The sequence below is a fragment of the Hippopotamus amphibius genome, chromosome X (genome assembly GCF_030028045.1).
Source record: "Hippopotamus amphibius kiboko isolate mHipAmp2 chromosome X, mHipAmp2.hap2, whole genome shotgun sequence".
Taxonomy (NCBI): Eukaryota; Metazoa; Chordata; class Mammalia; order Artiodactyla; family Hippopotamidae; genus Hippopotamus; species Hippopotamus amphibius.
The window spans coordinates 108835529-108860110 of NC_080203.1; the positions used below are offsets into that span (position 1 = coordinate 108835529).

The 24582-nt window shown below is 36.7% G+C and overlaps 1 protein-coding gene across 5 annotated transcripts in view; it reads left to right on the forward strand.

Annotated features, from left to right (window-relative positions):
- The window catches only part of DMD (dystrophin), a 1940210-nt gene that overhangs the window by 1495072 nt on the left and 420556 nt on the right, over positions 1 to 24582 (forward strand). The window lies entirely within an intron of this gene.

The window sequence follows — 24582 nt, forward strand, 5'->3', positions numbered from 1 at the left end:
ATTTGATACTTTTACAAATTTTAATAGTTAAGTATTTATTTAATGTGTTTTAGAAAATGTAGCTACTGCCATAAACAGTTGATTTTAAGATCTCATTGCTTAGAATGAGACTAAATAAAACAAAATGGGTCAATGCAAGTCAACTTACAGAAGAATGTCAAGTAAATAAGTGGACAAACATGGCAGTAGTTCTGAAGGTGATCTGTGAAACTGATTACAGTTGTTTCCCTCGTGGAAAATGCCTTCGGAGTTTCAATTAAGAATGTCAGGAACTTATTTCTCTCCCCTGATGCCTATTGCCTCCTTTCTTCTCACTCCCAGTTCCTTCTTCCTCTGACTCCTATCCCCTTTCCTTTTCTGATTTAACAGGAATAGGAACTCCAGAAAGGTGGGAAGATGGCAGGAAACAGAGGGGATGATATAGGTCTTGGAATGATAAAACAGCTCGGCCTTGAGGGTTAGAGAAGTCTTCCATGATATCTACACTGAGACTTAAAAGAGGAGTTTCTCAGGTGGGGGTAAGGCGGTGTGAGGAGCATTCTGAACTGGACAACATACTGTGCACAACTCTGAAATCATGGGAAAGTAATTTGGAGACAGTTGCAGCTTGAGAAAACTGGAGTTTGGATTGAGAGAGATGAAGCTGGAAAGTTACCAAGGGTCAGAAAGGATTTTTTATTTCTTGCTTGAGTAACAGTGGTAAACAACTTAAGTTTGTTTATTAAGCAGAGGCGTGACTTTATATACAATGAAAATGGTCTTGAGGTGGGAGGGCGTATGGTCAGGCCATTCAAGATGGCTGTTCTCTCGCTCTCTGTACATCCCCTGACCGACCAGTGCCTGCTTCCCCTGTATCTTACGCACACAACTGACTTTCCTGCATACTTGCCCAGGCTCCAGCTGATGACTGTTTTTTATCAAAGGGTGGTGAGGTGCCCCTCTACTGGTTTCCCTGGTAACTCATGAGCCCACCTGATGTCAATTCCCCTGTCACTGGTAATCCCCACCCCCACCCCGGGAGCGAAGACTGCCTGCCACCCTGTCCTGCCGGTCTGCTGCACACGCTGCGGTGTCGCTCCAGGACCTTGCTTCAGACATGTGAGCTCCCCCATCCGTGAAACCACTGATGTCTGTGTTGCTGACTCCCGGCTCTTTCTTCCGTCTTGAAGCTGGGCAAGCGCGGGTCTTGTAGGCCTGTGGCGTGCAGCCCAACACAGGAGCATGAACTCTAAGGCAAAAATATCCTCACTAGAGTATTAATGAAATCCAGACGGGACACAGTGGTGTGTAAGGGGTAGAGCGATATGAATTGATTCCGGGGTTGCTTCGTTGTTGTTGTTTTTGTTGCTAGAGTTTGCCATATTTGGTGATGCATTAATGTGGAGGGTTGAGGGAAAGGTAGAAGCCAGTGTTTCCAGTTTAGACAGCGGCAGACTGTTATACTACAGTGAGGAACCCAAGGCTTAGAGTATGTTGAAAGGGGCAGAGTGTTTTAGTTGTACCCAGTATTTAATTTATAGAGGTGACTGAGTGACAACAAAAGAAGTTTTATTACAACTCCCAAAGAAGGGGACACACAACACAATGCAGGGCTGCAAGGGGAAAGCACTACAGTCGTTCAAGAGGCAAAGGAGCAAAGGAGAAAGCATGGTTTCTCTTGTGTTGTGGTTTCCCTGAGAAGGAATGGGTGAGGCAGGGTAGGCAAGGTTAAGCAAATTTAGGGTTGGATGGCCTGAATAGTTTCAGCAGGCTGTAGGATATGGGGGTGGTCTCTAGTTGTCCCGTACCTGGCCCTGGAAATATTGGCTTGGTGTGTGAAAGTTAGATAAAGGAGGTGGTTGGGGATATGGGCTTTGGATTGATTGGTTTGCGTGTAAAAGGCAGCCTCACTGGGGAATCGTTTGCTTCTCTTAGAATTAGCTAGGCCTGTGAGAGGCGGTCTCTCCCTGGCCAGCGAGGCGCCCAAGATGTCAAAGTGTCAGAAAACAGAAAATTTTAAAACGTGACTAATACAGGGGTAGATGTTATGTGTAATTTAGGACCGGTTCTCAACTTCAGCTCCATTTGAATCCCTTGGAAGACTTGTTAACATGGAGATGACAGAGTCTCACCTTCCAAGTTTGATTCTAGAGGTCTGGGAAGGGCACAGAGAATTTGCTTTTCTAACAAGTTCTCTTGCTGCTGCAGCGGCTGGTGAAAGACCACACTTTAAGAACACTGATTCAGGATATGCACAGTTTCGAGATTATCTCAAAGGAACGTAAGTTCAGGAAATATTCTCGGGTAATTGGCTATGTAGCTCTGAAATTCAGGGTGGAATATTAAGCTAGAAATAAAGACCTGGGGGATCATCTGCACCAAAATAACTGCAATTTTCAGAGTACGGAGGGGAGGTCTGTGTATATAGAAAAGTAGAAAAGACTAAACCCCACGCCTCACTGACCCTTGAGTGTAGAGGAGTGAGAAGAGTCCACAAAGGAGACCTAGAAAACTTCAGAAGGGCCTCAGGAAGCCAAGGAGGGAAGACACTCACTACCAAAATGAGAGGCACTTGTGAATGATTTGACTGATGTTACCAGCATGCATTAACTGCTCCATAATCATTTTTATTAATTATAGTTCAAAATACGCCTTAATAAACAACTAAAGTAATGCAACCGAGTTCTTTAAATAAAGTTAAATGTGTTAATTAGAATGTAAAATAGTCACCTTAGGTTATCAAATTATTCCTGGGATTTTGTTGCCATTTAAACTGTTTTGGTACTCTTTGGGGATTGGGGGATGGGTTATTTTCAGTGCTGTGATTTCTTTTTTAATGTCCTCAGAGGTATCAAATTTTTATATTTTCAGGGTGGGTTTGCTTTTTTTCATGAGTCTTAAAAGCCTCTTATGGTTTATAAAATAAAGAAAGGATAAACCTAGATGCAGTCAATTTTTAAAATAAAAAAAAGGCTTGTCAGGCTTGTCAGCCTGTCTTTGGTGAAACTCTGAACCCTATTCAGGAGATTTCCCTGAACTATTCTGCTATCAAGAATGTAGACCGGAGTAGTCAGGGGAGGATTTTCAGAGGGTAACATTTTCATGTAAAGCATTTTCCTCATGTTGGAAATTAGTTTACTAAATGCAAGGTGTTACCTTCTGTTCATAAGAAGCCTTTCATATTAATATAAGTGCATGTGACAGTTGTGTCAGAAATGAGTTGCCTCTCAAACTAGCACATGGAAAGAAGAGTTCTGAGCTTTTGGCACATACATAGCTTTTAAAAATGTGCTGTTTCAAATACGATAGGCTATTTCAGGTTTTCTTCAGTCATTTTCAGTAACTTTTTTACTTTTTATTCCTTTGTCTGTGTATTTTATCTAATCCATATCCTGAGAGTCCTTTAGCTCTGGAATTCTGCCTTTTTTGATGAACAGAAAACTTGGTTTTATTTATTTCCCCTGATATAGTTGTTTCAGATATATGAATTATAGGCTATAAATCCATTATTTTAGGGTAAATTTGAACATGCATCAGAACTATTTGAGGACTTGTTAAAACACAAATTGAAGGGTCCCATTCCCAGAAATTTTCTTTAATGACTTTTGCCACTGAAGACATTTAAGTGGAGAAACAGAAAAAGGTGTAATCAGTTAGGTCTGGGTGGAGCCTAAGAATTTCTAACAAATCCCCAGAGAACACTGCTGTTGCTAGTGGAGAACCACACTTGGTAAACCACTAATTAAAATATCATTTTAAAATTTAGGCCAGCAAAATCTCCTACCTAATGAGACTTAAAATGTTATTTTGGTTTAATTTGGCCAGTAGCTTCTTGTAGGCTACATTAGCACCAGCAGAGCTGAGGTTCAACTTGTATTCCTAGCAGTCATGAGGGATACTTTGGAAATAGCTGAGATTGGTTTTGGAAGTGGGAATGAGTAGGGAGAAGGAAAAAAAAATTTTTTTAAACCAAACATTAAGTTGTTCACTGGGTGAAGAAAGAGACAGGGAGTAACTGGAAATTTTAGACGGGTTCAGCAAGCCAGGTCCCTTAGAGTCACAAAGGAGAGACATATCAATGCCTTACAAGGGGTGATTGTCTCAAGTGGCACACAGGAGACTTTAAGGGTTCGTGACCTCCCCTTCAGACACCATTTATGCCATTCTTTGTTCATGCTACTTCTGTTTGAGTGTCCGTACTCTCCCAGCCCTGTGCTTGGCTGACGAGGCTCTTGTCCTCTGGAGTTTACATTCTCGTTGGGAAAAGAGCTGAGAAATTTGTGATTTATGTTTGTTTTTAAATCACTCTAGCTGCTGTGAGGAAAAGATAGGGAAGGGACAGGAGTATGCTTGATGCCCTGTTCTGTGTTCCATCCCCTTAGACCTTTGTTCTGTCAGAAAGCCCCTTCTTTCATAACTTTTGAGTCACCTTCCTTCTGATCCTCTGCTGTCAGTTTGCCCTTTGCTACCCTTCATCTTAAAAAGCGAACACACACACTGATCAACCTCATCCCCACTCCTCTCCCACCCCCTTCCAATCTTACCTCTCCTCTCTCCTTCATTTCATGGCCAATCTTTGTGAAAGAGTAGCACAGCTGGCTAACTCCCCTTCTTTATCCACAATTCACTTTCCAATCCACATTATCAGGCTACTATTTCTATATGCCAGGAAAACTGCTTTCATTAAGAAAATCAATGTCCTACCCTTTGCCAAGCTGTGTGACTCAGCTGCTCTGTGTAATTCTTTCCTTCTTTAGTTCCTTGACGTCCTCTTACCCAGGTTTTCAAATCTGACCTGCCTGTCTCTCTACCAGGTGATTCATCACCTGCATCTTCCATAAGTATGGATGCTCCCCAGATCCCATCCTCAGCCCTTCTTCACTTTCCATCCCATATGCCTTCCATGATTTCATCTTCATCCAAGGCGCCATTTAGTGCCTATAAGCAGGTGACTCCCAAATCATTATCTGCTTCCTGTATCTTTCTCTTGGCCATTCCATACTTATTTCTGCAACTTCTCAATGAACTTCTGTGTTTAGGCCACAGGACTGATACTTACTGATAAGCACAGGTGGGATGTGCTGGCTAGTGTCTACCCTGATTGGTTGGGCTTTTGCTATAGCAGACAAATATTTTGAGCTTTACCCCAGTCCTCAGTCATTTCAAAATTAGCATGTCCCAAACTGAAATTCCCAGCAAATCTGGACATTTGCTTATATTCCCTATTCCAGAAAATGGCACCACTGTTTACCCAATTTTCTAAGCCGGAAGCCTCTGGGTCCAGCCACACTTGTCTCTTGTGTACACACAGCTACACTGACATGAAATATTGCTAATTCTAACTCTAAAAACTCTCTAAAAACACAGACTTTTCTCTACGACTATCCCTCATTTCAGGTCATTATCACTGTGTCAGCAAGCACATGCCCGGTTCAAATCCTGTAGCCTTAGGCAAACTTCTTAATCTCTTCTAGCCTCAGTTTCCTCATGAAACTTCTACTTCTTTGGCTCTCTGAAAATATTAAATGAGATTATTCAGTTGTCAATTTTTGCTTTTGTTACCTGTGCTTTTAGTGTCCTATTCATTAAATCAGTGCCAAAACCAGTGTCGTGAAGCTTTTCCTCATGTTTTCTTCTAGGAGTTTTACAGTTTCAGGTCTTACATTTACATCTTTAACCCATTTCAAGCTGCTTTTTTTGTGTAGCGTTAGATAATGGTCCAGTTGCATTCTGTTGCATGTGGATATCCAGTTTTCCCATCACCAATTGTTAAAGAAACTATCCTTTTCCCACTGTGTATTTTTCACACCCTTGTGGAAGATCAATATGGGCTTATTTCTGGACTCTGTTCTTTTCCATTGGTCTATATGTCTGTCTTTATGGCAGTGCCATAGTGTTTTAATTACTGTAGCTTTGTAATATAGTTTGAAATGAGGATGTGAGATGGCTCCAACTTTATTCACCTTTTACAAGTTTTTTTTTTTTTAAACTATTCAGGGCGTTTTGTGGTTTCATATGAATTTTAGATGTTTTTCAATTGTAAAAAAAAAATGCCACTGGGATTTTGATAGGGATTACATGGAATCTGTACATTGCCTTGGGCTTATGGACAGCTTAACAATATTAAGTCTTCCAGTTTATGAACATGGCATGTTTTTTAATTTGTATTCTTTCATTAATGTTTTGTTGTTTTCAGTGTAAAAGTCCTTCACTTCCTTAGTTAAGTTATGCCTAAGTGTTTTATTCTTTTGGTGGCTTTCATAAATGGAACTGTTTTTCAGATTTCCTTTTTAGATAGTTTGTTATTAGTATATAAAAACGCAACTGATTTTTGTGTGTTGATTTTTGTATCCTATAATTTTTCTGAAATTACCACATAGAGTGTCAGGTACATAAAATGCAGTCAGTATGATTGTTGTCTATGATGTTATTGCTTTTAGTTTCACCTAGAAGACTGCAGTAGCCTCTTAACTGGTCTTCCTGCATCTAGCTTTAGTTCCTTAGCCAGAGTCATCTTCTAACATGAAGGCTGACCCTGTTCCCTCCATACCCATGTTTAAAACTCTTCTGTGCCTCTTAGATAAACTCCCACATTCTTGGAGTAGCATTTAAGGTCATTCGTGATCTGGTTTCTTCATGGCCCCATTTCCTTGACTCCCCATGAGGGAGATATGTAGCCAAAAACTCCAAGCTGCCTAGATGCTACTCACCTTACTTCTCCATACTTCTGTTTGCTGGGAAGACCTTCCACCTAATCTCACCTCCTCAGCCCAAATCATTCTTATTTATTCCTAAAAATAATCTCAAACTCCAGAATAGACTTCTGGTCCACAGAGGATCCCAAATCCCTCAATCAGTAAGTAATACAGAATAAACATGCCCCCTCCCCCCGCAAACTGTTGTTTAAATATTTCAGAGTTAAATGGTTAATAACCATATTTACAGAAGAGGACATGGCAACAAAATGGTGGAACTTGTATTAAAAAAAAGAATATAAGATTTTCAACTCAGGATTAATTTTTCTAACATTTTAATATAAAAATGTTTAATCATACAGTAAAATTAAAAGAATTTTACAGTGAGCATCTGTATAGCCACCACCTATATTTTGAGATTACATTTTACTATTCTTGCTTTATAGCATATCCATCCATCTATCCATCCCTCTTTATATGATTAATTTTTAATTTTCTGAATAAGTTGTCTTTTAAAAAAATGATGGCTGTTTCTACCATGGTAGAGCAAAATAATATTATTGTTAAAACAATATAAATTGTAGTACTTTCTAATTCAATCCATTAAAGTATCCATTAAAAATAGTACCAGAGAGTATAAAATGTTTTATTAATATTCCACTGTACATGATTATATGTAGACCATTAAAAAGAGTTGTTATAATTCAGGAGTCTGGGTTTGCCAATATGGAAAAACCTAAAGTTTTCTATTCCAGTAGAATGCTTTGTGAGGACTAGTTTTTCTCCATCTTTATAAAATTTAACTTTGACCTATGTTTTGTTAAGGCATCATGGGTTAAGCTTCACTATGGCATGTGCTAAATAGATACGGCAGTTTTGAAATTGGATTATTTTAGTTCCTTTTACATTAAATCCCCATAATACTTTATTGATTAATTTGTATCTAGTACCATTTTAAAGAAAATTCTCAGACTGGCAGATGAGAATAAAACAAATCAACATGGCAAGCCCCCTTCAAGCCAATCAACATGTAGTCAATGTGTCCTTTTAAATAAAGCACAGTTTTCTACAAAGTCACAGCATGACTTTATATGCTGTAGTACTATTCTTAAAATAATGGAAACTACATCTTCCATATAAAATGTTTTTTAATATGTTTTCATGACACTTAGTACACTGCAATGACCACATTATTCAGTTCCAGAATTAGTAGCACACCATTGTGAATGGTTCAGTTCACATTGTGATTACTCATTCAACAACATTCTTGGGGGTTTACAATGTGAAAGGCATTACATTAGGTAGTGTATGGCGAAAGTTCACAAATCCAGATGATCTGTGAGGATTTCCTCAATCAGCAGAGGAATATATGGAGTGAAAGAGAGAGGGAAGGAGAAAACAGAAATAATGTAAGCTTGTCATCTTCCTTTCTTAGGAATGCTTGCCCTTTATTTCAAAATTATGTCCTGCTGGCTTTACTAGTTGTTAAAATGCCCGTTCCTTTACAATATGATGGTAACAGTATATGCTGGGATTTGTTTTAATAGTTTACTTGGCAAAATTATCATTTGGTAACTGTCTTAGTTATCTATTGCCACAATAAAGCTGTGTAACAGACCACCCCGAAAGTCAGTAGCTTAAAACAATAAGTATTTATTTATAAAAAATTTTTATTGAAGTATAGTTGATTTACAATATCATGTTAGTTTCAGGTGTATAGCACAGTGATTCAGATACATATATATATATACTCCTTTTCAGATTCTTTTCTCTATATTGAGTTTAGTTTTCTGTGCTATACATTAGGTCCTTGTTGGCTATTTATTTTATATATAGTAGTAAATATATATCAATCCCAGCCTCCTAATTTATCCCTCCCCCTACCTCCCCTTTCCCCTTTGGTAACCATAAATTTGTTTTCTATGTCTGAGTCTCTTTCTGTTTTGTTTTTTTTTTCTTTCTGTTTTATAAATAAGTTCTTTGTATCACTTTTTTAGATGTCACACAGAAGTGATATCATATATTTGTCCTTGTCTAACTTACTTCAATTAGGATGATAATCTCTGGGTCCATCCACGCTGCTGAAAATGGCATTATTTCATTCTTCTTTATGGATGAGTAATATTCCATTGTATATATGTACCACATCTTTATGCATTCATCTGTTGATGGACATTTAGGTTGCGTCCATGTCTTGGCTATTGTTAAATAGTGCTGCTATGAACATTGGGGTACATGTATCTTTTTGAATTGTGATTTTCTCTGGATATATGCCCAAGAGTGTGATTGCAGGATCATGTGGTAACTCCAGTTTTAGTTTTTGAGGAACCTCCATACTGTTCTCCATAGTGGCTATACCCATTTACATTCCCACCAGTAGTGTAGGAGGGATCCGTTTTCTCCACATCCTCTCCAGCATTTATTATTTGTCAACTTTTTGATGACGGCCATTCTGACTGGTGTGAGGTGATATTTCATTGTAGTTTTGATTTGCATTTCTCTAATAATTATCTATGTTAAGCATCTTTTCATGTGTATTTCACCTGTATTTCTTCTTTGGAAAAATGTCTCTTTGGAGTTTCTGCCCATTTTTTAATTGAGTTGCTGGTTTTTTGATATTGAGCTGTTTGCATATTTTGGAAGTTAATCCCTTGTCAGTCATATCATTTGCAAATATTTTCTCCCATTCTGTAGGTTTTTTCATTTTGTTTATGGTTTCCTTTCCTATGTAAAAGCTTTTAAGTGTAATTAGGTCCCAATAAGCATTTCTTTAGTTAACTAGTTTGTGGCTTGATTTAAGTTGGGCACTTCCTCTGCTATGGTTAGGCTAGTTAGAAAGGGCTGCTGAGAGCTCCTGTGTCTAAGGGTGCGGAGATCAATGTTACTCCGTTGTTCATATCGTGCTCATTCTTCCAGCAGACTAGCCCAAGCATGTCCTCTTGGCAAAGGCAGAGGGTGGAAGAGCAAGAGTGGAAACATGTAATTTTTCAAGCCTCTGCTTCCATCAAGCCTGCTAATATCCCATTGGCTAAAACAAGTTTTATTCCCCACTGCCTGCTACCACCTCCCATGGTAAGCAGAATAATGGCCCCCTAAAGATGTTCACATCCAAATCCCCAGAACCTTTGAATACATTATGCTACGTGACAAGGGGAAATTAAGATTGCATATAGAATTAAGGTTGCTAATCAGGTGACCTTGAGATGGGGAGGTTATACTGCATTATCCAGATGGGCACAGTATAATCACAGGGTCCTTATAAGTGAAAGGAGGTAGCAGGAAAGTAGGAGTCAGAGACAGAGAGAGATAAGAAGATGCCATGCTGCTGGCTTAGAAGTTAGAGAAAGGGGCCACTGGCCAAACAATGTGGGTGGCCTCTAATAGCTAGAAAAAGCAAGGAAAAAGATTTTCCTCTAGCGTCTCCAGAAGGAACACAGTCCTACTAATACTTTGATTTTAGCCCATGAGAGCCATTTCACATTTCTGACTTCCAGAACTGTGAAAGAATAAATTTGTGGGAAAAAAAGAATAAATTTGTGTTGTTCTAAGCCAATTAGTTTATGGTAATTTGTTACAGCAATAAATGGAAACTAATATACCCTCCGTTGTTTAATCTTTTCAGTAGCATCTATATTATTATTCACTTAATTTTTTTTAAGAACTTTTATTGAGATACAGTTAACAGGCAATAAACTGCATATATTTAGAGCGTACAACTTGGTATTTTTTTTCTTATTAGTAATGTATATATGGTAATCCCAATCTCCCAATTCATTCCACTCCAACCCTCCCTGCTTTCCTCACTTGGTGTCCATATGTTTGTTCTCTACATCTGTGTCTCTATTTCTGCCTTGCAAACCGGTTGATTTGTACCATTATTATTCACTTAAATTTTAAAAATCAGTTCATCTTTGTTTTTTACTTTTAGCCTGAAGTAATAATGCCAGTAAAATTGTAGTTTTGATGTGTGCTAATGTGGTTTTTTCATAATATGTGTGAAAATGTTAAAGTTTAAACTGTTCATCTGTGTAACACCACAAATCAGCTCCCTATCACTAGTGTCCGGCAACTCGTATTTGGGGAAACACAGATCTAGGTGGCCTAAAGGAGCAGGAGGTTGTACAAAAGCGAGAATTTCCCAGAGGAAGAGGCATTCAGCCATTGGGTAAAACTTGGGCAGACAAAGGTAGAGGAGAAAGGCAAATGATCCAGTGTGGCTCTGGCATGCTATTTGCATTTGTATCAAGCAACTTGGAGTTTGCTAGTCTTGACATGTCTTCATGCTGTTAGGTTGTTCTTTCCCTGGCTGAAATGTTCACCACACTCACCTGTCTTCTGATTTAAGCTTAGATTTATCACACTCCTTCTTGGAAAACTCTTCTGAGCCCCAGTTCTTCCCCAGCTAAGATTCACACTCACTCTTTTCTGTAAAAAAGCCCAAACTTCTTTGTAGTCGTTTGCTCAGTCATTTTGATATCATGAGAAACAGATAAGGTGACTCATGTCTCAGGGCTCTAATCTGCCGCCAGTCCCACTTCCCCGAGGGGAACCAATATCTTGAGATACCTATAATCCAGTCACATGTGTTTTGGCACATCCATCGGGAAGTCCTGTTTCAGAGCAGTTATCAACTGTGAATTTCGTGAAGGCAGTGATTTTATCCTGTTATTCCTTCTCTTCATAATTCATAAGATACATGGCAGGTGTCAATAATTGTTTGAAATAAAATTAAATGAATAGCAAATGACTTACTCAAGGTCAAACATTTATACAGCTTTATTTCCCTTCCCTTTGCTACCCTCTGGTGCCAGTTGTATCTACTGATAGGCTACCTCTATAGGCCAGACCCATCTTAGTTTCTGAATTAATCTTAGTGGCTCTGACAGCACAGCAGAAATCTAAGCTTTCTGTCTGGTGGGATTTGTACTTAAAATTCTGTGGTTTACAGAATTGGTAGGCAACGTGTTAGGAATAAACGTGGGGTCCCCCAATGGTTTGAAAGCCCCAGCATTCCTGATCTCCTGATTTCTTTTCTTCCTCTCCTCTACTGGCCTCCCTAATGTTTTAATTATTTGGATACTATTAAACTCTTGGAAAATGTTCATACATCTGTTCTCTAGAAGCTGTCACAGTGAGCAGAGGCAGGATGGCACTGGGCTGTAGCGGAAAGAACAGAAAACTAAGACTTAGAAGCCCTGAGTTCTGGTAAAAGCTCTGTAGTGGGACTTAGGGCAAGTCTCTTAACTTCTCTCAGCATCAGTCTCCTCATCTATGAAAAAAGATTAATGATACCTGTCTTGCCTATACTTCAAGGTCATTTTGAGATTCATATGCATTCCCGCCATATAGACTGTAAACCTCAGATGCATGCAGATAACCTATAATGTTCCATAGTAACCTTTAGATTTCAAGGATTTTTTAAATCAATGACCAGCACTGATCCAATCTAACATAATAATAATGTGTAAAGTGTCAATATGTGTGGGAGTCTCCCTGCTTATTGATGTTAATGGAAGTGTGTATAGTTTACTTCAAGTAGGACAGAACTGTGATATTAATATGTAGTTAATATATGTTTTAGCAGATTTATTTTTTCTGTATAGAAAGATAGTTTGGGTTCCAAATTAGGTACACAATTTTAATTTCAATTGATTTACAAATGAAATTTATGACAACATCAAAAGAGTTTCTTCTTTTAAATATAAGTTCTCTAACATTGAAACTAATGTCTTTTAGGAGAGGGAAACCATGTCATTTGAACATTCATTGGCATCATGGAACTAAAACAGTGGCTTTTGAAACCTCTCAGTTTCATTCTTCTTTGTTTTATAAATGTAGTGGTGATATTTCTGGGTACATGTGAAGCGTACTGATTAAAAAAAAAAAACCAATGTATTTCATAAACCCCGCACTTAACCATTATTTACTTTTCTAGCCACATGGAAACCTTTCCTCTTTTTCCCAGGTTGATTTCCTTCCTTTAACCTTTTCAGTTCTAAGCCCAGAAAAGTTGCTGTGGTTCTTTGAAAGGCCACACAAAACAAGTATTGTCTAATGTTAACACTTTGAAATATGATATTGTAATTACCTACCAAGTGAACATTAATCACTACTAGATTAGAATGGAATTACCTGTTATATTCACATTAATAGCAAATGAGCTTTCTCTGATTGATGTTGTTATAATGAATACAAAAGGAATTAATAATGATCTGGCACTCACGAAAAGTGGCATAGTCATTAAGGGCATACCATCAAAGGCAAGTAATACTTTACAATAAGTGAGTATTAATGAAAGTAAAATCACAGTGAACTCTTATTGAATTACTTATATCCATATTGCTAAGATATTAGACTATTGAGGTTAATGTAATTGACGTATATTTTATAAAAATTAATAATGACTAACCATTTAAAATGTTTGGGAAGCAAGTATTGTTTGTGTTTGCTAAACAGCTTATGACCGCTATTTAGCTTTTTTAAAGAGTGGCTTCTTAGTACAGGAACAGTGAAGAATAATACCAATCACTGTATATAATGTATTAATTTATATCTTTCTATCTGAAAGGCTGCGTTTTGTTTTCAGCATTTATGTGCATTTCCAGTAGAATATTCTAAAGGGCCTCTAAATTGTAGAGGTAACATTGGCTAATTCCCATTAAGAAAAATATTTGAAAGCTGAACTGCAGTGAATATTGAGCCAGATGTTAAGGAACACCCTAGTCAGAACTGAGACTTGGGAGCACAGAAGCAGAACTAAGCTGTTCATATACAATTTCTAAGGAGTAATTGAGCATACACCTATCAAGAGGAATAAAAAGTCAGGCGCTCTCATTCAAGGTGCTTTTTCTTCCTCCCCCCTCCCTCCCTCCCTTCCTTCCTTCTTTTTGAACGTTTCTTTGGCAACCAATGCATAGCAGGAAGCAAAGAGTTTCCTGTTAGTTAAGTGATCAGAATATTCTTATAATTTTGCTACATTGAATATTTTTAGAACAATTTAGAATGATACTAAAATAGCTGTAAAACACGTTTGTTTAATATGAGAGTTAGCATTTAAACTAGATTAAAATAATTATGTCTTAAAGAGAGTACATGTAAAAACTGGCAAAACCTAAATGAGGTCTGTATGTGAGCTAATAGCATTGTACCAGTGTCAATTTCCTGGCTTCGTAATATACTAGGGTTAAGATATTATCACTGGGAGAACCTGGATGAAGGGTACATGGGGACTTTCTGTACTATATTTCACTTTCTTGTGAGTCTTAAACCATTTCAAAGTAAAAGTTATTTTTAAATTTTTTTATTAATTTTTATAAATTTATTTACTGGCTGCATTAGGTCTTTGTTGCTGCTCACTGGCTTTCTCTAGTTGTGGCGAGCAGGGGGGCTGCTCTTCATTGTGGTGCGCGGGCTCCTCACTGCAGTGGCTTCTCTTGTTGTGGAACACAGGCTCTAGGCGTGTGGGCTTCAGTAGTTGCAGCACACAGCCTCAATAGTTGTGGCACATGGGCTTAGTTGCTCTGTGGCACGTGGGATCTTCCTGGAGCAGGGATCGAACCCGTGTCCCCTGCATTGGTAGGTGGATTCTTAAACACTGCGCCACCTAGGAGGTCCCTAAAAGTTATTTTTAATAAAAAAAATATATTTTTTAAGGAAGTGTTTTCTCTATAACCAGTGGCTAATTGCTCAGTCTAAAAGAATATGTAGAGGTGGTGTTGGGAACTGCTAAATTAATTACATTTCTGATCTGGACTTGAGATGGCTCTTGAATTAGTAAGCAGATAGGTGTGCCAACATATGGAATATGTAAATATATAAGCCAAAATGATAGAAGCTAATTATTTCTTGGCATGTTGCCGTGGGTCCATTTAACACTATTTATGTAGGAAGCTACTGTAATTATAAAAATGAATACAGCCAAACAGCCAAGTAAATTAACTGAAGTTTAAAGGTGTACTTGAAACTTGAAAGGCCTTACAACGAGTTTTGCATTTATTTTCACATGAGGCAGACACACATTTTGTTTCGATTTTAGTGTTCCACGTTGTATGGTACAGTATCAAAGAAAAACTCTAAAACATGCACTCAATATCCTGATGTGCCCTCCCTTCCAGAAGAGGTGGCACCACAGTGAATGCAGCCTTCAGAGTTAATAACATCTAAGAACAAACCCAGCAGTTGTACCAGCATGACTTAGCTCCTGCTGTGGCGATTATTATTTTTATTTTATTAATTTTACAATTAAATTGCACAGTTAAACTCAACCATATTTCAAGCTGTGGATTTTTTCGGCTATCTCAATACTTTATAGATAACTTCAGATGTTCGTTAACAGTGAAAGCAGACAGCCTGGATATTATTTCTGTGGCAGTAATTTTGTGTGAAAAAAGAACTAAAAAAAACCTAAATCTCGTAGACGTTCCATAAACTAGTTTTCTTATATATCTAAAGAATACAACAGATTAAAAGAGCAGAACGTATTTTAAACATAGCTACATCAAGAGCCAAATCCACTACATTACCATCAGGAAGTTACTGAAACACCATGTGTATAAAGCATCACCAGGCATTTGAAAGGAGGAGGCGAGTAGAAAATTTCTCTAGCCCCTGGGAATCTTTCATTTAAATAGTGTAAACTTAGGAACTTTAGATAGAATTGTTAACATATATCTTATTTATCTTGATGCTGAATGTATATGTTGTGATTGTATAGGAACTATGAAATATTCCACACCTGATTTCAACAGGAAATTCGTAGAAGTTGACATTTGTAAAAGATTCACAGAAATGCACCTTTGCTAATAAAATCATAGAGTTCTTTTGTCCCCTGGAAATGAATTGGAGTTAATTTTTTGTCTGTTGGGGCCAAATATGATGTGTAGTTTGCTAAAGACTGAAAAGAGGAGAGAGGTTAAATAGAAGATTGTAAGTTAACAGACCACTTTATGATTAAAAGGAGAAAAAAGTGCAGTTGCCAAGTTCCCCAAGAAGCCATTCCCCTTTGGCTTGGTGCATCTCACCTTAGTTGTTAAGTCAACTGCTGGCCGTCTGGGCACCTTTTCTGGTTCTGCCCCCATGTAGCTGGGTAGTCACAGAAAAATAACCTAGTTTTGCAGAACATTAGATTCCTTGCTGATAGACTTAGGATTTCTAAGTTTCCTTTTAGGTCCACATTTCTATGTTTGACTCAAAGACCATCCTTTGCACTGTCATTGTCCTGCAGTGGAGCGTAGTGATGAAAGTGTAATTCTGTGTCTGGACACTGGTTATGCTACTGTCAGAAAATCACAGTGTAATCTTCCCATAAGCCTCTTAACTTCTCTAGGCCTAGTTTCTAAAATGGGGATAGGAATAAAGGTTACTATTATGAGGATTAAATGAGATAACTTACATAAAACACTCAGCACGGTTCCCTGCATAGTGTGAAGGCTTTGTATGTGTCAGTAGCTTTATTTTATTATTATCATCATTACTGTTAATGATAATGAGCCCTGGTTGTTAGGGGAGTTGCTTCTGTCCTCTTGTCTCATAGTCAAAATAGATTAAAGGGCTTTTTATCTCTTATTTCTGGTGGTGTGTTGTAAATACGTACAGTAATGTGCCTCATTTGTATATGGTTCTTTATAGCTTACAAAGAGCTCTTTTATGTTATCTTACTAAAATTTCAAAAGTGAGTGTTAAAAAGCCAGAATTTACAAGAGTACAACTCAGAGAAGAAGTATTTTGCTCAGTGGATTTTTCAGTTTAGCTGACTCAAATCTTCTCGTCTCATATCATCTCTTCTGATGAACAGAACACTAACCAGAGAACAACCTTGTGTGTACATATTCATTCAGCCTGAGAAAGATCCAGAAGTACAAAAATGGGATAATCCAGATTCCCCAGTGGAAGTTAGTATATATATAGTAAAATTTCCAGGAGGTCCATAAGCAGTATATTAAAATATTAGCTTGAAGCATATAATATTGCCAATGTGTGAATGTTTCAGACAAAATTAGCTGGATTTTTTTGCAAGTTTCAACCTAATAGTTAAAAGAAATTTATGTAACTTAAAGTTACAAATTGTTTCCAAGTATTTTGCTATAAAAAGTAATGAGGAAAATAATTATTGCTAGTAAATTACACCTGGGAAATTCAAGATCATAAAAAAAACCTCTAATGTAAGTATAGAGTAGTACTTATTGCATCCTCCTGTGGCCAAATTTAAATGATCATAAATGCCACCCCCTCCATCACTTCACCCATTTGGCAGTTGGCCAGATGTCTTGTTAACATATTTTTTCTTTTCATGAATCACAGGGATTTTTCGTTAGAGATGGTGGATCACGAAACTTCACTAAAATGAGAATAGGGCAATTAAAATGATGTTTACCTACAAGGAGAAAGAATATGAGACTAGAAACAATAAAATACAAGAGATGACAGATTTTTTTTAATATATAGAGGGAATGGTGGAATTAGCATCTCTGGGAAAACTAAATACCAAGTACCTAGAAGTTAGAAAATCATAGCCATTGAAGGCTCCAGCTAGTACAGAAGGGAGGGATGAGCATGGGGCTGAAAGTAAGGGGGTTTCTCAGAAGTGTGTCTAAGAATCAGTTAGATCCCCAAGCCTCTCAGCCCTCTCCTTGGAATCAAAATTACTGCATCTTCCCTGCCCAACCAGAAGACTGGAGGTTTGTTCTCCAGAGAAATTACATTAGAACAATTCAACACCTGGGGACATCAGGTAGAGAAGAAAGTAGGGGAGAGTTTCCACATGAAAATAAGAATTAAATGAAACTAAATATACTGAATATGATCATCCATTTTCCCCAAGGTTCAGGTTCTTATTGGCTCCAGGAGTACCACCAGCAAATATATACTCCCAGACAGGAGATTACATGTTTTGCTCCAGAGAAACTGAGTGGCTTAGAGAAAAGACCTATTGATTCTCTTATTTGGGGGTCTCTGCCCATGCACACAAGATGAAATTCACCTGTCAAGAAGCCCTATAAACAAAGCTTATGATTAATTTTAGTGCCTGTATCCTAAATATAAGTAGGAAACAAAGGACCATATGACATTTGAGGAAATGAATCCAAAATACAAAAACAGAGGAAAAGAAAGAGCTCAAGGAAAACTAGATACCTGTAATTAATATCCCTAGAGAGATAAGAGAAAATATTGATCCGTGAAACAAAAAGATGATTTTATTAAAAAGAAAAATTCAGAGAAAAAGGATGTGCTTCTGGAAAATAAAATTATAGTAGCCAAGATATAAAAATAAATTGAAAGTAGAAGGTAAATCTCTAAGAGCACTAATAAAATAAAGACAAAGAAATGAATAATGAAAAAGGAAAGATGGTAAAATTAAAAGATCAATCTAAGAAATCCCAACATCTGACTAAAGGCGTTCTGGAGAAAATACATGGAAGAATTTATCATATATATATGTGATATATATGATATATATCATTTACATATGATATATAAATGATATATATATATAAACATGTCCCACAAAAGAAGGACATGAGTTTTAAGATTGAAAGTGCCTTGCAATTTCCCAGCACAATTGAAAAAAAAAAAAACTCACATCAAAACATGTGACATTTCAGAATAGCAGTAAGATTCTAAAACTTTAATGGGGGGGTGGGGGGGGAGATTGAATGAGTGAGAAAAAGAGAATTGACAGACAGAAACTGTATCATTAACTTAGGATGGAAAATCAGAATGTCATCAGACCTCTTAACAGCAATACTTGAAGACAGAAGCTAAAGAATCCATATCCATATCTTTAGAATCCTGAGGGAACAAAATATTTATTTTAGAATTAGTAAAGATACAATCAAGCATTCAGGGTATCAAAAAATTTACTTTCCAAGTACCCTTCCTCAGGAAGCTATTAGAAGACAAGCTCCATGAAAATTCAAGAATTAAACAATGAAGAGGAAACTTGAAATCTAGGATTCAAGACAGGAGAGAGGTAATGGGAAGGCCTAGTATTACAGTTTTGCTGCAGGTCTAGAGAGCATTCTATTTCTGATAGTATTAGAGACAAAACTTCTTACATAAGCCAATAAGAAATGCTGGGTGAAATACAACACATATCCATTTAAAGCTGAGCTCAGGAGGAAGTATGCAGGAATTAATAAAAGTGGAGCCAAAAATCTCACCCTGGTGGATTTTGCTGAAAAACAAGAAGCTCAGGTTCTAATAGCCTCTCAGACATAGGAGGAAAGACTAGGCTTGGTTGAATTAGAACTGAGATTCCCCCTAAGAGACCAAAAGCCTTAAAGAGCTATACCCTTAGTGAAAGAGCAAGCTAGAAAAAATCCATCTACCAGCACAAGGAGATGGCAGGGCATCTTGTCCAACTCCACTTCGGTTCTGAATAGGGAGAATGTCTACTTGGAGAAATTTGAAAAATCAAAACTCCCTCTCACATGTTCGGTGTCTGAATTAATACTATCTTTGTGGTTCTACAAAATCTCAGATTCACAAGTATTCTTAAGTTATTAGCACCCTGAGAATCAAACACTTCCTGAAGGAACATACCTTCAACTAAGGCCATGCAGCATTTCCATAGTTAATACCTTATCAAACGTGAATTCACAATCTAAAATTGTAAAACATGCATGGAAATGTCATGAACAAGAATCATTGGGGGGAAGGGTCTAGATTCTCCTCCAATATTTTGAGGTAATGGAATGATCAAAATAAAAAATTAAATGAGCATGTTTAAAATGGTTAAAGATATAAAAGAGTCAACTTGAGAAAGCCACAAGGTATTGGGTTGGTCAAAAAGCTCATTCGGGTTACAGAAAAACCGGAATGAACATTTTGGTCAGCCCACTACTATAAAGAAAAAGAACAAATTTTTTAAAGTACCTAAAGTGCCTTCTGTATGTTAAATATATAATCAATGTAATAAAAAAAAAACTCAATGGGCATTTTAAAGAAAAATTAAGGAAAATCTGAAAAAAATTAGTGAACTAGAAAATGATCCAAAGAAATTACTTGAAACATAGGATAGAGAAGGAGATATTAAGGAAAACTTAAGTATATGAGAGAGAGCATATGTATAGCATATATCTAATGGGAATTTTGAAAGAATAAACTGGGGAAGAGGCAATATTCAAATAGTTAAGGGTGAAAATTTTCCAGAAATGATGAAAGACATGAATCCTCAGATTTTAGAAGCCAGGATATCCCAATTAGGATAACTTTAAAGAAAATTCCTCCTAGACACATTGCAGTGAAATTGCCAAACATTAACAGTGAGATCTTTAAAACACCCAGGGGAAGAAAAGATTACTTACAAAGGAGAAATAGCAGACTTGTCAATGGTGGCAAAAAAAAACAGTCAAAGAAATATAGACTCAAACATCAACATCTACTATTATACCCCACTGAATTATATTTAATAACTGGGATAAAATTAAGCCATTTTTAAACAAACAGTCAAAATTTTAGCATAAGTGTAGAGGGCTCTCAAAAGAATTTTTTGATGTAGGCTGGGGATTGGAGGGGAGAATGGAACAGATAAATTGCTGTGTTTGTGCATGAAAAACCACCATTAGAGTGGCTTTAAATTCTGTAAAATTGATTGGAAAGACATACATATGTGGACATTTAAGACTAAGCAAAGAAAAAAATAAGTTGTTCCAGGTAGCACATAAAGTTCTGCAAAAAAGGAAATATAATAGTGGTATGAAATATTTGACTCAACCATCAACAATATTAGTCACAATAAGGTAAACCCTAAATATTGATTTCTTAAAACTTTTTTTGTTTTGAAATAGAAATTCACAGGAAGCAAGAATAGTACAGAGAGGCCCCACGTACCCTTCACCCACTCCCTCCTCTCATTGGTTATATTTTACTTATAGTATAGTGTCAAAATCTGGAAATTGGCATTGGTACTATGTGTGTATGTGCATGTATGTGTTTATACCACTGTATCACATGTATATTTGTGTGACCACCATGGTAATTAAGGTACAGGATGATTTCATCCCTACAAATATCTCCCTCAGGCTACCCATGCCCTCTGCTCCCACCATTCCTACCATCTTCCTGGAAATCACTAATCTGCTTTCCAACTCTATAATTTTGTCATTTTTTGAATGTTATATGAAGGGAATCACAGAGCTCATGAGCTTTGGGGGATTACTTTTTTGAATAAGCATGATGCTCTTGAGATCCATCTAAGTTATGTATGTCAGTGTTTCATTCCTTTTTGTTGCTGAGTAATATTTCATAGAGTGGATTACCAAATTCTGTTTAAACATTCACCTATTGAGGGACGTTATGGTTGTTTTCAGGTTTTGGCCATTACAAATCATGCTGCTGTGAACATATGTATATAGATTTTTGTGTGGATGTAAATTTTCATTTCTCTGGGATAAGTGCCCAGGAGTAAAATTGCTGGGCCATATGGTAAACGTGTGTTTAGTTTTTGAAGAAATTGCCACTGGCAATGCATCAGTGATTCAGTGTGTCTGCGTCCTCCTCAGCATTTCGTGTTATCACTACATTTTTAAATTTTAGTTGTTCTAGTTAGTTGGTTATTGATCTCTCATGATGGCCTTAATTTGCGTTATACTAATGACTAGTGATGTTGAATTTTTTAAATTTGCTTTTTTACTATCCAGGTATCATCTTCAGGGAACTATTTCTTCTTCATATATTTTGCCCACCTGTTGTTTTATTTAACTGTTGAGATTATACACAGAAACACACACACTCACACAGACAAACACACAAGAAAGTAGGAATATTGGTGGGTGAAAGAGTGCTAGATCCTTATTTTCCTTAATGGGAATTCAATAAGTAATGACCAAAATTGATAAATTAAAAATTGGATTATAAGCATAATATTTAGGCATGTAAATGTAAATACCAGAAAAGAATAGCTAGAAGAGTTTGGAATAAAGGAAAACTCAGGTAGAAAGGGTATGCTATTTTTATTTTAAGTGTATAGTATGATTTCATGTTTTGGAGCTATATATATACATATAATACTTAGGTAACTTTTAAAAATAAATTCTAAAAGATATGGTTTATTATTAAACCAGATTCTAGAATCCACACTCAGAATCAGAAAGTATAGGGTTTTTTGTTTGATTGATTGATTGATGGGTTGGGTCTTCATTGCTGCGCACAGGCTTTCTCTATTTGCGTGAGTGGGGACTACTCTTCCTTGTGGTGCACAGGCTTCTCATTGTGGTCGCTTCTCTTGTTGTGGAGCACGGGCTCTAGGCGCACAGGCTTCAGTAGTTGCAGCATGCAGGCTCAGTAGTTGTGGCTTGCAGGCTCTAGAGCGCAGACTCAGTAGTTGTGGCACACGGACTTAGTTGCTCTGCAGCACATAGGATCTTCCGGGACCAGAGCTTGAACCCACGTCCCCTGCATTGGCAGGCAGATCCTTAACCACTGCGCCACCAGCGAAGTCCCAGAAAGTAGAGTTAATACATTGATTTCTTATTGATTGCACTGCACAACCTATAAGAGTTATAGGTCTAATTGTTGAGGCATTTTAGTTGCTAACTGTTATTTTATCTCCACTGTCAATGTCAGACATCCCTACTTAAAAGATTCCATCTTTTTGAATCCTCTTTTCTTAGTAGCACTCCTCATAATAAATAGCATGTATTTTCTCATACTTTCATTCTTCAAACTTTATGTGCAAGGATTGAAGGTATTAAGACTAGAGCAGAGATATGAGGTTTTTGAGTTAGGACACAACCACATCAGCACTAGACAGATATCATCTTCATCAAACCATGCCCATAGATACAGATCCTAATGAAACGTCCTGAAGTCTTCTAGAGTGTTTATATCAAATCAGGAAGCAAGAGTTAGGGGTTAGGATACTGTTAGGTAATGAAATCACTGTCTTATGATTTTTGATGAGAAAAGAATTTATGAACCAAGGACTATTCAGAACACATCACCATCTAATACTACTTAAAAGAGCCATCTTATGCCTCACTCACTTCGCCTAGGACCTCTAAATTGGAAGAATGTTCCCACCTGCTGAAGACTAATTGTGAAGTCATTTGAAAACTACCCATGTGCATCTTGTCTTTGTGGAGAAAGCTCAAAAAGCAGTGGAAAGCAATCTAGAGTAGGGAACTTGCAGCTCTACTGGAAGTTCCCCTGGATGGTTAATGATCCAAAGAGCAAGAGCAGTTATGACCTTTGTGCCCACCATTGTGAAATACAGTGGAGCTTCTACAGACATTAGCAGCAAAAGCCTAAAGGACAACAGGATATGGATGTTGCTCAATAAATGTCTATTTTTTAAAATCTGAGAACACTGTTTCAAATCATTTATCTTGCCATCTTTCGCTCCCTGTAATTCTATGTGATTTTTTCCACCCTCTGTTTTTCTGTGCAAATGTTAACTATGAATCTTTTTTTTACCACCTTTAAATAGTTATATCCTTCTGAGTATATGTACATATTTGTGAATTGCTTCTTTTTCTTTATCCATCTTTGTTTTTCTTGGTATTTCTTTAAACCATGGCTTCTGTGTGCATGACAGTGTCATTACTCTCCTTCCATTTTTTCTTTTCCTTTTTAAAATTTCTTTCCCATAATTTATCATAATATAGAAAAAAGTAAATTTATTATTTTTAAAAGACAAACGTATCATTTTATATTATTCACTGATAAAAATTAAACTAATTCAGTTTTTACTTAAATAGCCTTCCCTCTCAACATGGGTGTATGTGCATTTGGGTATATATGAAAATCGGTGACTGTTAATAAAACCAAAATCCCCACCTCTCTTGTCAGATGAAGAAACAAAGGTTTTTTCCACCTGACATCTTAAAAAAAATATTCATAGAACCCATGAGACATGAAGGGACTGAATATCTATAATTTTTTAAATTAAGGGTGAGAAGTTTCTTCTGAAGAGTTTGTAATAAAATAGGAAACATTTCTACAACAACACAAAAGCAAAACTATATATATACATATATATGTGTATATAGATAGATATAGTGGTGATATCTCTCTCTCATATATATATATATATATATATATATATATATATATATATATGGTTGTGGTGACATGAGAAATGGATTCACTATCTATCCTTTTAGCAGATCTCCATAAATACTATATATTGGACCTTAGCTTTAGAAAGGAATGTGTTGTAAACAGTGTGAAGTTGTGGAGAATTCATTCTTTAGCAAAAACATGTACTACAACTACTCTGTGTTTTTGAAAAAGGAGCAGATCCAAGTATTTTGACAAGGCACAGAAAGACTAAAATTCCATTTGTTAAAAATAAAAATGAGGGGTAAATATTCAAGACCTAGGATTTGCAATGAATTCTTAGATATGATACCAAAAGCATGAGCAACAAAAGAAAAAAATTAGATAAATTGGGTTTCATCAAAATTTAAAACTTTTGTCTGTTGTTTAAAAAGTCAAGAAAGTGAAAGACACCTCACACAATGGGCAAAAATATTTGTAAATAGTATATTTGATAAGTATCTAGTATCCAGATTATTAAAAAAAAAAACTCTTACAACTTAAACAAAAAACAACAAACAAGAAAGAAAACCAAAGAATTCAATTAAAAAATGGGCGAAGGACTTGAATAGACATTTCTCTAAAGATTATACTTATGACCAACAAGCACATGAAAAGATGCTCAACAACATTAGTCATTAGGGAAATGCAAGTCAAAATCCCAATGAGATACCACTTCACACCCACAAAGATGGCTATGATCAAAAACAAAATGCAAAAGAAGTGCTGATGAGTATGTGGAGGAATTGGAACCCTTGTACATTGCTACTGGAAATATAAAATGGTTCAGCCACTGTGGAAAACAGTTTGGCAGTTCCACAAAAAGTTAGAGATTTAACATAACTCAGCAATTTTACTCCCAGGTACAATA